The 17,646-nt window shown below is 39.1% G+C and overlaps 1 protein-coding gene across 1 annotated transcript in view; it reads left to right on the top strand.

Annotated features, from left to right (window-relative positions):
- Positions 1-17,646, top strand: part of LOC108797747 (zinc finger protein 429-like) — a 72,006-nt gene that overhangs the window by 39,260 nt on the left and 15,100 nt on the right. The gene's annotated exons all lie outside the window — the stretch shown is intronic.

Below are 17,646 nucleotides of genomic sequence, written 5' to 3'. Positions count from 1 at the left end.
GTTTCCCTCCCGAGTGTATACTGAGGAGAAAAAAGCGTTCAGCGCCTCGGCCCTCTCCTTGTCGTTTGTGACTAGCTTCCCGCTTCCATCCTTTATTGGGCCTATCTGCTCCTTTCTCACATTTTTACTGTTAATATATTGGTAAAATGTTTTGGGGTTCTTTTTACTATCTGCGGCGATATGCTTTTCGCACTCAGTTTTAGCTGCCCGGATTTCTAGTTTGCATTTTTTGTTACATTCTTTGTATTTAAGGAACGCCAATGCCGTCCCTTCCGTCTTATATTTTATAAATGTCGCTCTCTTGTCCTTGACGTGTTGTTTTACAGTTTTATTAAACCATATTGGTTTAGTCTTTGATCTTTTATTTTTGCTCCCTAAAGGTATACACTTTGAAGTAGCAGTATGTACTGTGTTTTTAAAACAATCCCACATCTGGTCTGTGTTTAGGTCTTGAAATAAGTTTTCCCATTTTATTTCCCCCACTAGGTTGCGCAGCTTCTCAAAGTTGGCCCTTCTGAAGTTTAGGGTTCTAGTCCTTCCAGTACACTTCCCTTTTCTGTGTTCAATATTAAAAGTAATCACATTGTGATCACTATTACCCAATGACTCCCCAATTACAATATCCTCGATTAACTCTGCATTATTAGTGACAATTAGTGACCACGGATGGCACTATGAATAAACTGAATTTGCAAAAAAGTCACCAGCGCTCTAATGTTCAGTGAAACAAGCAGAAGTCAATTTATTGTAGGAATATTTCCATTCAAAAACGAACGCTTTCGTGGCCCCGAAAGCGCTAGTTTTTGAATGGCAACATTCCTACAATAAATGGACTTTTGCTTTTTTTCACGGAACATTGGAGTGCTGGTGACATTTTTCCAAAGTTTGTCATAATATTGACACAATAGTTGATCTTTGGTAAATGTATTACATAATTAATACATACAAATATATTAAAAGACATAAATATGTAGAGACATCAGTTTACAATATCTATGTGATATGTTTACAAGCTTATACCCTCCTTGCCTTCACCATCAGATACATCCCCCTTGGGGTGTTTATACAGTATGTTATTAACATACTATCATGCCATACCCTATAGTTATGATTCAAACCATTATCAATATTCCCTTACCCAACAAATAGGGGGATCTTTGTGATGCAATATTCTTAACTCCACGTGTTAGACCAGTAGTCTACTTTCTCAGAAGATACCAGGAGGTAACAAAAGATGTAGAAATGTCAATAATTAGCACATGTCTCTATATACAGTATATCCATTTTAAAATAATCAAGCTAATGCTTCCAAAAGTCTGGAACCGGCACCAGGGGACCCTGGAGATACAAACCTCCACATCACAGCCCTGAATAAAACTTCCCTATTTTGTTCAAGATCGTATGATGATGATGATGATGGTAAGTTAATAAACAACTAAATAGATATGCCTCTAAATGCAGACCTGGGTAATATGCTTTTGTCAGCCATCCAAGCAGGAGAATATTCACATTAGCTGCTCTATATATAAGGAGAGATAACGAGAACATTTTAAAAATCAGAATAAAAGCAATGCACATTTTCTTGTTGTTACAGTGAAATCCCAGACTAAGAAGCATTGTCTTTACTGTAAAACTGTTACAAATTCAACTCAAATTAAACTATGTGATGGAAGCATGAAGTAGCTTGTAGTCAAAGTCATCCATAGATATAAGTATCTTATCTTGCTATTGGTTAATAAGGACACCTATAACATTAAAGAACCAACAGGGAGGTTCAAGAGGTGGTGTAGTCAAGCTCAACATCTATAGGAAAAGTCCGGATTTGCATATCCCTCCCTTTTTCTTTGGACCTATAGATTACCATGACATTGTGAATTTACTTAAAATAACCTTTGCTTACTTATGTTTTCTTAAAATGCTCATTTTAAATTGCCAGTTTTTGTGACATGCTTACTAAAAAGAGAAACTGCATTCTTTTTTACATAGTCAAAGAGTTCAGCTTAGTGTTAATAAGACTATCAGTGTGGGTTTATGTTTTCTTTAAGGCTTTGCTTATGTGTACAATTTGTGAAATGTATATTTTTAGGGGTGACCATGTTTGCTATTACATAGCATTAGACATATTGGGGTTGATTTACTAACCTTATAAACACACCACTAACATGTATACACCTCGGTAGTGTGTTCCCTCCCAGCATGATCTATGGGTGGAATCTAAACACCTTTGTAGTGTGTACACACCCAGCAGGTGTGTTGTGCAAAGCCCTGCATGAATTTGCAAGGTGATGTTGTGTAAATTAGCTCTATGTTGTGTTGCTTGCGTTGATGAATGCAGGAATGTAAATGCATGAGCTAATCATTTTTGTCTAAACTGTGAAGCAGCATTATATATGCATCATGTGCATGATTTTTCCATATATGGCATTAGTGGAAATATGCTTTTAGAGACTTTTTGGTTGATAAATACGTTTTGCTGTCTAAAAATCACACACACCTAGTGCGTGCGTGTGTTTAGGTTAGTAAATCACTCCCATTATGTTCCTCCTGGCAGTGCTGCATGTATTTTACCTTACATATCCCAAGTCTTGCAATTTACACGGCCTGTCTAATTCACAGCAGCAGATTATTTGCAGTTTGATGGCATGAAATACATTGATTGTTCATGTTAGCATTAGTAGCTGAAATCAGCCGTACCAGCCTGAAGTGAATAGCCGAACAGTGTTCGGCTCACTTCACTTCAGATCGGTCATTCACTCGGCTGCCCTCGGCAGCTTCGTGAATAGACCCCATGGTCTTTGCCTTGGCTTAAGATGACACAATGTTGCTTGGAACAGCATTTTTGTTCATGGCAAGAAAGAGAGTCTTTTACTCAAAATAAAAATGTGATTTGTGAAATGTGATTTGGTAATACTGACATGTGCCCTATTGACAAATGTGAAGTGTAAATTTAATGACACGTAGGTCCATTTCACCAGTTTTGTCCACACACATAGATACAACTTATTTAATATACAAATAAATATACAGTCAGATGCCAAGCAGAGAATATGATAACTATAGTGTTAGATTTGATAAATGCAGAAAAACCAGAAATATATTAGAAAATGCAGGTGTATTATTTTTTCATTGAGGAGCTATTGTTCTATACCATTGCCTAGTTACTATTCATCCATGCTGCACATTAATTTAATGAAGATCGCTTCTTTCTCTGTGTAATTTTTGTGTTGCAGAGGTGGCTTTTAGATGTGGCAACACTGACTCAAAACAGGAACTTCAAACGCCCACTTTTAAAAAAAAATTATTACGTATATATGAAGCTTTACATTTTTGCTTAATATTTTTCTTGTGTTTGCATTGATTTGCAGCAAAAAGAGACTGAACTGTTTTAAAATGCACTGCACACAATATTTTGTGCAATACAGAGCACAACTATACTTGCAGGTATTTTTTGAAGGATTTAAAAAATTGTTGATAAACTGGTACGTTGCAACACCATTACTAAGCACAATAAAATTTAAACATGAACCCCATCATTCAGGATGATGGTAGTGAAAGTAGGAGTCATATGATATAATCCAATAATGGTAGCTAAAGATACTCGAAGTATATGTGAGCCCAATCACTAAAATTCAAATGAGCTAACATCATTTTAAAAGTAATCTTAAATACATTTACATTTGCAACTTTCAGTAAAATAATTACTGGTGATCTTGCAATGAAGGTCCTTGTTTACATACTTCCTAGAGGACTAGAAGCCCTGCATTGTATGTGAGGTCCTGGAGGGCCCACACATTAACCCTCGCATTCTGGAGGGGGACTTACTATAAGAGTAAAGTTTTTTATTCCCCGTAGATCCAGAATTCTAAGTTCCTGCAGTGAGACAAGAACCAGCAAGATTTTCTACTGCTAGGGCATTATTCAGTTTCCCACATGGCAGGTGGGCTGCAAGGCTTGAGAAGTTACTGACTAAGGGCTTGTTCACACCAAACCTGTTCCAGGAGCAGAGCAGTTACAGACCGGATCAAAACTGCGTCCAATGTATTCCAATGGTATTTTGGGCTCTAGTTCACAACGCAGCGTTCAGTTCCAGAGCATGTAAAAAAACTGCAGATAGCAATATTTTACCTGCTCTGGAACGCATTCTAAAAACGGCCTGGAATGCATCAAAAACACGACACAAAACGCAGTATAACACACTGCACTGCGTGTACAGAAACTCATGCAGATCTGGTCTATGCATGAACAAGCCCTGAACCTGAATCACCCAATAAATCCCTTTTGAAGGACACTGAATGTAGAGCAGCTACTGAGCTTTTCTGTTTAGCACAGTTCCTGTAATTATACCTGCTCAATAAAATTGTGATTTGACTAGTAATCCAAATTTTTGTGTTTTTTTGTGGAATGAAATACAGCAGGTAAGATTCTTTTAGTCAACACTGACTGCCCTTTTTACTGAGGATGGGAATCATGTCCCTGCATGTTTTTGTTTTCTTTTACCTTTTCTGTATATTAAGAAATAGCTTTTATAATACCCCGTGACATCATTACTAGAAGGGCCGCAGCTGGGAGGTGTGTTCAAAGTGACACAGGCATGCCCAAAGAACTACATCTCCTGAGAGTCCTTTTCCTACACAGTGTGTGGGCAAGCTCCTGGGAGTCAAAACATCAGGAATGTTTTTCTAAGAAAGGAATTCATGTATGGATGTAGAGTGGGGCATAGAATGGTAGTTGATAGGTGGAGTTTTGTAGTCTAGCAGGAGAGGGTCAACAGCACTGGATGAGATTTCAGTGCACGCAGCAGAGGCACTGTATTGCCAACAACAGAAACTAAGGAGCATATTAGATTTTTGGCAAATCAACAGGTATTTATCTGTACTTGCAGCATTAAAGTGGACCTTTACCCATATATTTAAAATAATAACAAACACACCTTTAGAAATGTTTAGTAATGACAATCTACAAACACATGCTTCTAGATAATTGCCGGCTTTGTATTTTTTGCATACCTTACTTCTTTTTTCTTCTCTAGTCTTCTGGCAGTGGCTATGTTTACAAAGGGCAGATTTCTAGCTCTCCTTTAACTTACTGGATTTCTGGCACATGTGACTAGACATGTAACTAAGCCGTGCGACCATGCTCAACATCTCAGAGGAGGAAGATGCCTTTTCCTGAGATCTCCTGAGATTGCACATGAGATTTCCCAGCAATGCTCTGCTAATGACAAGGCAATCCCAGTGTGCATTGCTTTGCCAAACTGAAGTCATTTTGCCCTTTCAAAGCAGGAAGTGAATGCTCTGCAAGTGTAAGTATTTCACAATCACAGCATTTTACACCTGAGATGTCTATGTTATTATTAATCATCATACATAGAGGGGTGCATTGGTAGGATTTGATTTTTCAGTGTAAAGGTCTACTTTAAAAAAAAACATGGGGAAATATGTATATACTGCAGAGATGTACTGAATAACTTTTTTTTTAAATATAATTTTGTCCTCACATACAGTACACTTTAAAGTAGAAGTAATGTTAAAATAAATAAATAAAATAAAGAGCCCCCTGGAGCTTTTAGCCATAATGTGCTAGTATACACAGCATATTAGCACATTATGGCAGACTTACCTGCCAAAGTGATCCCCTCCAGCACTGCAATATCAGCACTCTCCCCCCTTGCCAGTGTTTTCATCTTCATCCGATTTGAAGTCTCTGGCTTCTTGATTGGCCAGGCCCAGATGAGGCAAGCTCTGCACATGTGCATTGGAGTTTCTTTGTCTCTTCAAGGAATTCTGCCTGTGTCTGTGCACTGAGCTGCACAATTCCTATACTCCTCAGCTCCATCTAGTGGCAGAAATGCACTGCGAATGTCGTTTGCACACCTGTAGGCTGTGCAAGTGCATTATAGATCAACCCCTTAACTTCCACTTTGAGGCAGTCACAGAGGTTAGCTTGTGTAAATGGTGGTATAGGGGACACAAACAGTAATATATCCCCACTTTTTTCTCTTCCTTTCCTACTCCTCTTTCCTCTTCCGAATTCCACTGGTTCCTCTGTTCCACTAATTACTAAAGTAATCACAGCATACACAATACGTGAATTAAAATATAGATATTTGGCTTAAAATGGTGTCATATTCTTCAGAAAATATTTTGCAAGTAGACAACAGTCATTATAACAAGTACGACTTAAAAAAAGAGGCGACTGAAATTATTGTTCAAGCCATATTCTCGTGAAGCACTGCACAAGCATCCATGCTGTGCCAAGACAGGTCACCTTTAAAGATCTTGCTTTATTGGAAGTAACCTGGAAATATGTAGTACTGTAAGTTACACCATATGCTCCCTAAATTGGAAACAAGAAGCTGCATTTGCAACATGCAGAAACTAGTGAAAATGTTGTCACTTATGTTCACACCACTTGATCTGTATTCACGGCCACATCATAACACAATTGGCAGGCGCAGTCCCCAGTATAATACATTGAATATCATCATAGCAAAGTAAGGTTGTGAAATACATAGTTTACACTTTTTTTCTGTCGTGATTGACCGCAAACTAATAGTGAAACAGCTTTTTTTGGCTGGACAGAATTTATCTATGTGTTGTATGTCACCTTGGCTACTGTACGTTCACTCCTTTCCTGTTTCCTTAACCAACTATTGCATTTACATTATGCCTTACAGTCACAAACCAGGGCACATCAAACTATTAATATCATAAGCTGTGGTCACCTTTAGTGAAAATCACGTGTCGAAACGATCCTGCCTCACTACTGGTCCTTTAATGTGATGGACAGCCATAATGACAATTAGAAAAATGGAAGGAGGGGGCAAACCTTAAAAACTGTATAGAATTCAGCTGCAGATTTATCTGGATATACTGATCATTTTGACGTCCAATTGTCACTTTAGGCAATCTCTGCTTGTGCATTTTTCATCATATGGCCAATCTAAGCTTTCAAGGTTTTTAAAAGGTTTACTTTAAGTAAAACCTGCCATGAGACAAATATGTAGGCTGTCATTACTGACCTCTCCGTCTTAGAATGCTTATTGCCTGACTTCTACATCGGTGCTTTGGCTTCTATACTTTTAAAGTCACTGATCAGAAATACATTGGCTTTCTGTTGCTCTACATCTTCTGGGTCTTTGAGTCATAAATAATGGAGCCAGACACAGCTAGGCCACTAGCACTTTCAGAAACCAATTGCTGATAGCAATTATTTAAGCTTGAAAAAAACCCTACTTCAGGCTCCGAACCTCTTGATTATTAAAAAAAATGGTTAAACAACCTGGTACCTAGAATTATACATAAAAGCCCCTGTCCTACCCCTACCTCTCCTGAGTAAATCTCTAAAACATATTACAGACTTTGTAGTCATCATCATCATTTTTTTTTTTTGCTGTCCTGCCCGCCCACAACAACCAGGCAGCATTTCCATTTTGTGATGCCTGTTCTTCCTGTAGTCCATATTCCATTTGCAATGCACAGTAGATACAAACTAGACACTATTTTATACAACGGGACTTTGTAAATGCATGTTGACTGGGTTGGAATATATTCTCCAGTTAAAACAGGGACTAATTGGAAATGTTTTCCAGTGGTGAGCAGGGTGAAGAAGAATTTTTTTTTTTTACAAGGTGTTCACTTTTTGTTGTTACAATATGTTATACACCCTATATACAGCACCGTGTGGTCTAGGAGATAGAGTGCTGTGCAAAAGTTTTAGGCAGGTGTGAAAAAAATGCTGTAAAGTAAGAATGCTTTCAAAAATAAATATTGTTATTGTTTATTTTTTATCAATTTACAAAAGGCAAAGTGAGTGAATAGAAGAAAAATCTAAATCAAATCAATAATTGGTGTGACTACCCTTTGGCTTCAAACCAGCATTGATTCTAAGGCCTAGTTCACACCAGAAACTGCATCACAACTGCATGCGTCTGCGCTGATGCAATGTGATGCATTTTGATGCGTTTGCAATGCGTTTTGATGCGTTTTTTTCTGCACTAAAAAAAAATTATTAAGCATGTAGGTCACTTCCTTTTCCTGTCAGAGCATTTCCTATGTTTGTTTTGTTCGTTTGGGAGCTCAGTCATGCTTTCTTGGTTGGCTGGCACGGTGCTAGTTTTGACTTTAGCCATTCTTTTTTTTTTTATGTGTTCCGTTGCGTTTGATGCATTTTCAATGTGTTTGCACCGCGTTTGATGCGTTTTGATGCAGTTAAAGTAGGACAACCGGTACTTTTTCTGACTGCAGTTGAATCGACTGCAATGGTGTGAATTAGGCACAAGAAAGCCCATAGGAAAGCATTGTGATGTATTTTAACTGCGCAGTTGAAATAAACGGACTGCATCACAACTGCATTACAACTGAATATGGTGTGAACAGGCCCTTACACTTGCACAAAGTCAGGGATTTTGTAGGATTTAAGTCAGGTGTATGATTAACCAATTATAGCAAGCAGGTGCTAATGATCATCAATTTCATACGTAGGTTGAAACACAGACATTAACTGAAACAGAAACAGCTGTGTAGGAGGATTAAAACTGGGTGAGGAACAGCCAAACTTTGCTACTAAGGTGAGGATGTGGAAGACAGTTTCATGTCACAGGTCATACATCATGCAAAGATTGAGCACCGCAACAAGACACATGTAGTTATACTGCATTAGCAAGGTCTCTCCAAGGCAAAGATTTCAAAGCAAACTGGGGTTTCAAGATGTGCTGTTCAAGCTATTTTGAAGAAGCACAAAGAAATAGGCAACGTTGTGGACCGTAGACGCAGTGGTTGGCCAAGGAAACCTAATGCAGCAGATGAAAGACACATCATGGTTACTTCCCTTCGACATCGGAAAATGTCCAGCAGTGCCCTCAGCACCGAACTGGAGGAAACCAGTGGGACCCAGGTACACCCATCTACTGTCTGGAGAAGTCTGGCCAGAAGTTGTCTTCATAGAAGAATTGTGGTCAAAAAGCCATACCTTCGACGTGGAAACAAGGCTAAGTGACTCAACTATGCACAAAAACATAGGAACTGGGCTGCAGAAAATGGCAACCAAAGTTTGAAATATTTGGCTGTAGCAGGAGGCAGTTTGTTTGCCGAAGGGCTACGGAACGGTACAATAATGAGTGTCTGCAGGTAACAGTGAAACATGGTGGAGGTTCCTTTCAAGTCTGGGGCAGCATTTCTGCCAATGGAGTTGGAGATTTGGTCAGGATCAATGGTGTCCTCAATGCTGAGAAATACAATCAGATACTTACCCATCATGCCATTCCATCAGGGAGGTGTGTGATTAGCCCCCAAATTATTCTGCAGCAGGACAATGACTCCAAACATATCAGCAGAGCCCTGATCTCAACAACATGGAGTCTGCCTGGGATTACATGAAGAGACAGAAAGATTTGAGGCAGCCTACATCAACAGAAGATCTGTGGTTAGTTCTCCATGATGTTTGGAACAACCTACCTGCTGAGTTCCTTCAAAAACTGTGTTCAAGTGTACCTAGAAGAATTGATGCTGTCTTGGCAAAGGGTGGTCACACCAAATATTGATTTGATTTGGATTTCTGTTCTGTTCATTTACTTTCCATTTTGTTAATTGATAAAAATAAACGATTAACACTTTTATTTCTGAAAGCATTCTTACTTTACAGCATTGCTTTCTCATCTGCCTAAAACTTTTGCAGAGTACTGTAGTTAAATGGCTGGCTCCTGTATGTGATGCAGCTGAAAATAATTGTTTTAATAAAATAAACATGCTCAGGGCTTATAAGGCATAATGCCGAGCTTATGTAAAAAAGTCCTTTCTGCTATACATCTGTAGAACTTTTTAAAGGCATTCTTCTTCTAACCAAGTCTCCAATGAAGTTACAGCATAAAAGATCAGTAACTCCGGTGCTTCTATTGTGTAGCCTGGTTTACTAGAAGACGTCGACAGGCTCTGACAGCTCTATCACAAGATACAGTAAGGAAAAGGTGGGCTAATAAGCAAACGGAAATATTTTAAATAAATATCGGTCCTTTTTCTGTGCGTCAAATTACAATTGTTATAAGACAAGTTCTGTGTGGTGTTGCACCAGCTGCGCCAAATTCACTTTGAAAGTACTATGCAACAGTTTTCTATAAACATCCGATCATTTGCACCAAATCAATAAAGCACTGTGCCAATGCTCTAATTTAAAAAACATTTTTAAAATATACACCATTACCAGAGTGGTGTAAATATTGTAGTGAGGGGGGCGGCAGCAACGATCAGCACTGCAGTAAGGAGAGGAGAGGGTGATGTGCATGGACAGGCAGTGAGGTGCAGCAATGCAGCAAGGAGAGAAGAATGAGAAAATGTAGGATAATTTCAGCGGAAAAATACCTCACATTTGAGCCAAAACTTTGGAGCATGCGGGAGCAATCTGGTGCACCCACTCTACCATGCAACAAATTAACGAATTGACGCGCACCTCTTTTATTAATTTGTCAGAAAGCAATAATTAGGCAGACATTTAGAACTGGCCCATTTTACGGCGTGGACCAGTCTTTGGTAATCCACCCTGTTGTTTGGATAACCCCATTGAGTTAAAATTCAAATTTAACCCTCAATATTCTGTGAACAATGTCATTTCTTTACCTGTGCCTGTAAATGAAATAGCAGGTACAATATTAAAGCCAGTATGTACTTAAAGTTAGAGAACATCATATTCTCTGCAAGACACCTTGCCTATTTTAAATAAATTCTCTTTTGATATTAGAAAAGATAATAGTTTATTATTACTGTTACAAATACACAAGACTGTATGGACTGTTTTTGAAATAAGAAGTGTAAGTGTAGGGATTTACAAATGGGAGTTTTGGAGATCCGAATGTTTCTTATTTTGATATAGAAAAAAAGCAGAGGGAAGTCTTAAAAGGGTCTGATATAATAAATGACAGTGCTGTCGCAGCAAAAGAAAAGCGCATATAGAATACCTATCATTTTACTTTGAACACTTAAGTGATACATTACACATTGATTTGTGACACATTTATATTGTACAAATTCACTATCAGTAGTAAATGCCGGTTGCATACCATTGGGATTAGGTGGCTACACTGCAAAGAGTATACCTTTTAGCAGCAAGAGTGACCACAGCTCACTGATGAGGTGCTTTGATAATGGGTGTAGCTGTAGAGAAGAGGCTGTGGACCTGTGTCTTTATTATAATTTTTTACCACAATAAGGGCATTTCAGCAAAGAGCCTTTGTTCACACTCGATTCAAAGACATTCTTCATGACCTGTGGTTAAATATTGGCCCCCCCACCCACATGAGAACTATGCTTGATACATATACCTCTCCGCAATTAAAGGTGGCAAATGCAGTTACAGAAAGTTGGTAAAATATGATTGGCTGGGAAACACCACAAGAATATTTGCTGAAGCAGCAATATTTATTACATCTTACTCTCGGCTGCTGTGGTTGGAGGTTGGGCTGATATTAGTTTCTGACTGGTTAGATGTGTAAAATCTACTGGGAAAATGATGTGTTGAAATGGGTAACTACAAGCAAGGCAGTAACTATAACTGTAGTTAACTATATAACTGTGACAAACTATATCTATTACAATCGCACAACACTATATTTACCAAGGACATGCATAACCCTGACATGTTTTAGCAAGACATGCATTGCGCATAGGTTGGCAAGGTTGTTAGTCCAGGTAATAATTTGTTGGGTAATGGGTATTGTATTAGGTAACTTCAAAGGACCTTCAAATAAAACTTGGGTGATCATCTCCTGCATCATTTAAAACTTCACTAAACTCAGGGGCTAAATTTAAAAAATGCATTCATGTACCTAACTATTAACAAAAATGTATCTTATTTGTGTATCACTCCAGCAGTTCCATGATGGTAGTGTAGTCCCAATGTTTCTTATTAAAGTGACACTAAACTCAGGAGGTAAATCGTAATAATATATTCAACTATTAAACAAAAATGTATCTTATTTCTGCATCACTTAGCTGTAGATCCTCAAATCACCTCTGAATTGGTGCTGACACTGTCCTTCCTTCTGGAGGGTGGCTACTTTTGTTCCTCATGGTCCCTGTGTGTGTTGAAAAGTAGCCACCACTCCAAACTCACTCCTATGATAGACTACAATCTCATGTTTAGTTTACTAATTTGTATTGTATTGAGATTGTAGTCCATCATGGGGGGGGTGGGGGGGGGCTTTGAGTGGTGGCTATTTTACAAAACACACAGGGACCATGGGGAACAAAAGTTTTAGGCTGCTCCACACAAAGGGACTACCACACTGCTTACCTAGAATATACAACAGAAAAAAGGCAGACACAAATCTCCAACTATTACATCATTTTCGGTCACCATTATTTTGATATTCTGTCCAATCAAAATTATTCATTTTGGGAGATGTTGGTAAGCTGAAATATCCATGCACTTCTTTAATCATTGGGGGGAAACTGGGTCCTTAATGTCCCTGACTTCAGATCATTATGTAATAGTTCACTTGTATATTAACAGCTGGTTCTCATGCTTTGCAAAATGCTCAGTTGTCTTCTGCACAGACTCGACCAAATAGGAATCTGAACGCTTTGTGCCCAGATCAGTCAGCTCTTCCAGGCACCTTTTGGTTAGTGCATTCCCAATGCCACCTTCCTGAAGCAAATATTTTAAACTGCTGAACAGTGCCTACTACATACTTTTAGGCCCCATTTACACCAGATGCGCTGGCATCTATTTTTCAACGGATGCCAATGTAGGGACATAAATGAATGGGTGTGACAAAAAGGAATAATGGCTGTGAATGGGAGCAGTTCACGCCAGTGTGTTGTGTTGATGTGCGCTGCCCACCACTGAACAAAAGTACACTCTACTTTTTTTAAAGCGATGTAACGCAATGTGCGTTTAATGTGTGTCAATGCAACAGACTTCAACGCAAGGCAGAACCAATGCCTGTGTATAGCTTTGTGTAAAAATCAAACAAATAAAAATGTAAAGCAACGCATGTCAATGTACTATGCCAACACAAGTGAATGCACTTATGCGTTAAGTCAAATCCAACATATACATTTCAGTGTGAATGCATCGTTAGGATGGGGAACAGGTTTTTAAGACACAGTAGGGCACCTGCCATATACTAGGGTAAAGCAGGCCATGCAGCAGCAGAATTTTGTTAGAAGAATTGGTTTTCAGAGTGTTGGTTATGCTTTTCACTAGTTAACGGGGTCAAATTGACAATCGATTTCAACCACAGTGACAAAACACATCAAAGCAGCAGGATGGAAAATTTTTCTCGAAAGAACAAAATTCTAACAGTGAATGTGGTTTTCACTCAGGAAACTCCATTCATTCCTAAATTGAATGTTAAAATCAAATGAAATTTCGAGCGACATTTGTCAAGTCTCTGATGCTTTATCGAATGTTCTGACAAGATTTCTTGTATGAATGTTCATACAAAAATCTACCAGTGCATGGCCAGCTTAAGGGAAGTTTTAAGGAAGCTGCTCCAGATTCTGTCTGCTCCAGTTTTGATACCTTCCCCCCAAGTGTTTTAAATAAAAGAGCAATAGGTGAGTGAGCTAAGTGAAGGTAATAGTGGTGTACAAAATTGTTATTAGAGAGGTGCATTATCTAAAAAATAGCTAAAAAAAAAGATGATGTGATATTTAGCAATTTTCAGCGTGTTTATGCATGATTATATCAGGCAGTGGGGAATTTTTTTGAGGTCTGTGTGCCTTGTGCATGCACTTCATTCAGCCTGACTGACTGGCTTACCACAGACTCCCCAGAAAATGAGGAGTTTGAGAAAAGTTTGATTGTAAGCCATGAAGATAATGTTACAAACCATAAAAATAATAAATGCTTGTATACAATCAGGGCCGGACTGTGACAAAAAATAGGCTCGGGCATTTTAGACTGAGCTGCCCAATCACTTGACCACCGACAGGCCCCAACCTCGCAACAGGGGGCGGAGCCAAACAGAAGAGCAATCAAGAGGCAGGGACGGCCACTAGAAAGTACAGGAGGGCTACAGCTGACACACAAGGCTTGCTACAACCAACACACAAATCTTACAACACCATAGGAAGTTTGCTATAGAGAAGTTTTGTGATATCCTCAGCGGATCTCCACCTCCCCAGCTGTCCACCTTACCCTGAGCACGGTGTACAGGTGAGTGCTCCTGAAATAGCGCTCACAGTGCTCCAGCAACGCCGGCACGATACCACCTTTTCTGTACACAGGCGAACCACATCACCGCACTGACAGCTTTTGGCAGGTCTTTCAGAGCCGAGACTCTATTACCTGGGAATTCTGCTGCGATTAGTAATTACCGCTCCCAACTGAAAGCTTTATGTGTAGAAGAGAATGCTGGCACTCGTATGCCCACTCTGGTCATAGAATGTAGAGGGGGCATACGGGTAATAAAATGCAGGCTGCCAGGTGCACAGGCGGCTCTCTAATTAGAAAAATTAGGTGGCCGCCTAATTTTCCTAAATATAGGGACAATAACTTGTATATACAGTATAAACTCTATGGGTGGCAAATACAGTACTGGCTCTATAGGGGGCAGGCAGGTATAGGATAAATATGGGTTCATGGTGTACAAATGAGTATTCAGTAAGCAAAAACCTTTAGTAAAAACATATTGTAATGGTATCATCACCCATATATATATAAATATAACCCATCTTCTACAATGGTGTTGCTTAAAGAGTATTAATTGCCTCCAGAGGCAGCAAAGTTGGCTAGTTGTCTTTGGCACAGCCATCCTCAAAATCCCATAGGTGGACTGTTCAGGTGATATCTAGCCTAGAAAACCTTTTGAAAGGCAATGGGTTTCCAAAGGTAGTAGTGAAAAATTAGTGAGTGGTGGCATTCTCGCTGCCGTACTCATCGGCCGTACGAGAAGCGGCACACCAGCCTCCTAGCACACTCAGCCTGCCCCAAATCAGCCCTGGGATATGTACCCCCTGCAGCCTGAGCTGAAGCAGCAGCAGACTTAGCAAATCCCAGTAATACATTATACAGTAATGTAGAATGGCACTGGCTATAACGGACTACAAATACCACCAATACATTTTACGGCAATGCAGAACACCACCAGCTATAAAGGACTACAAATTCCAGCAATATATTATACAGCAATGCAGAATGGCACCGGCTTTAACGGACTACAAATCCCAGCAGTGCTCAGCTCTGCACTCAGTGGTCTGACGCAGAGTGCAGAGTTCAGCGGTGTGACTTACATCAAATACCATTACATGTGGTGTGACAGCGTTCAAATGCAGCGGCTGTCACCTGATAATTAACTTGAATAGGTGACAACTACCGCTTGTAAATGGCAGATTAGGGATTCCTGCTGCAGGAAAACGCAAATTCCTGACACAGGAATCCCTAATCACATCTGCACTTACAAGTGTGAATGGGGCCTTATTATGTGTATAGTAGTGTGTGTATTTCTGTGTGTGTGCATATTTCTATGTATGTGTGTACTTCTGTGCGTGTGCGTATTCCTGTGTGTGAGTGAATGTGGGATTCTATGTGTATAAACACAACCAGGCAATAACGCTGGTACCGCATATGCTTACATTTTATTTTGAAGTATGACATTTTATAAAATTTTGCAAGCAGCCACCATGGAAATTTGTCCAGTGGCCCCCAAGAGAATTGAGTTTGAGACCTCTGATCTAGAGGTTAAATAAAGCTGTATCAAATTTAATAAGGATAAAGTAGACATTTGTAGACTAGTATCTATGGAAAACAGACCTATCATGCTGGAACATGCATAAGATGTAGACTAAATATGGTGTTACCAAAATAATATTTGATATAATTATACATACAGTATGTTTACATAACATATAATTCATACCCGTGCAAAATATATACAGAATAGCAACAAATGTATCTGAACCAATATATTCTCTTCAGTAATGTGGTCTAGTCTGTTCTTGTCATTTCCTACATGAGCCACAGCCATGAAACCTCTGTCCTCTATGCACTGGCCTGTGTACATGTAAAACCACAAAGAGAGAGTGGTCACACTAATCTACAAAGCCAGAGAAAGACACTCATTTTCCCCTTAACCCATTTATTCACTACAGAGAATGCTACAACTCTCACATGTTTGCCATTGCCATTGTGGAGCTCGTAGTCTGATCATCCCATGCTATGCCCCAGATCTAAGCTTTTTCTTGATATCACTGAAGGTAAAACGTTTTTCAGTTTTAAGAGTGCGTTAGAACCCCCAGTTTTGATTGCTCTCTGAGTGCCTTTTGGAGAACGTTTATCTTATATGTCCTAGTAAATATCGTTAACATAAATAGAAGGGGAAATACAGAAAAAGAAGGCAAATATTCAGACACTTGTTGCAATGATAATCACCTAAGAGAGAATATACCTCACTTTGGAAAGGTTTTCTTTCACTTTCTTTTGTGTCTACAAGACAGGAAGGAAAGGGAAATCTTCATGGACAACTGATCCATCAACAAATGGATGTGGTACAAACTAAAAATGCAACATCTTTACTTACAAGAAGGATAGTAAATTGTGGTGAACCAAAGTTTGCCACATTATTATTATTATTATTATTATTATAATACAGGATTTATATAGCGCCAACAGTTTGCAAAGCGCTTTACAATATAAGGAAGACATTACAATCACAATACAATTCAAGACAAGATGGTAAGGAGGGCCCTGCCCATTACGGCTTACAATCTAAAAGGGAGGGGCCAGTAATACATGAGGAGGTAGCTGTGTGGGGATGAATTGTTTGAGAACGTGATGGTTCAGTGGTTAGGTTGAGGTGGGATAGGCTTCCCTGAAGAGATGATGCGAAGATCACTGCCCATTGCGGCTAAGTACAATGTGATGAGGGAATTATTGTACATGTATGGCCATTATGAAACCTCTGCAGACACCCCCCATCCACAATGGATTTCTCTGGTAGTCAAATTGTTTTCACCTAAGTCTGCACCGAAATGTATATATTTGGAGCAAAATGCAGATCAAAACAATTTATGTCATAATTATTCTTAAGAATGTTCGTACATCGACCTATGAGTAGTCTAGGTGTGAATAAAACACTGGTAGTGTGGACAAATAATCATGTAAAGTTGAAAGGATGCTGCAGTGTCATTAGCACTGTAAATACGCAGTGGAACATCTATATAAAGATTAAATCAAAGTGATGCTGTAGACTATAAACTATAGATGAATATATTAGTTCACCTGGATAGGCAGATATTCACAATTTCTGTCCAGTTCACTACATAGACTGATTTGCTGAATCTCTCTACATCAGCTTTGCATCAAAATTGCAGCATTGGGCCAGCCATTTTGTTGGCTGGTAACTAAACTTAGAGGCTGGTTCAAACACATTTTTATTTGTGAAATTCCAGTGCCATCAATCACAAGCAAATGAGCCATAGTATAAAGTCTTGCCTCCTTCGTTTCTGTTCTCACACATGCTAATGCTCCTCTTCTTCTCCACCTATAATCCCGCACTGACATTTTGACTAGTAGAAACCATCAATGGCCTGCTGCTTTTTCCTTGTGCTCCCTCAGACAGCCCACCGATAAGGTCTGTGCCAGATCTGTGTAGAGGTAGATCTATAAAAAAAAATGTAAGTTTAAAGAAAAAATTATAATTTATAAAGTATT

This window comes from Nanorana parkeri, unplaced genomic scaffold (assembly GCF_000935625.1).
Source record: "Nanorana parkeri isolate BGI_ZX_2015 unplaced genomic scaffold, ASM93562v1 scaffold35, whole genome shotgun sequence".
Taxonomy (NCBI): Eukaryota; Metazoa; Chordata; class Amphibia; order Anura; family Dicroglossidae; genus Nanorana; species Nanorana parkeri.
The sequence above is the reverse complement of the archived record's forward strand: the minus strand, read 5'-3'. Positions and strand labels throughout refer to the sequence as shown.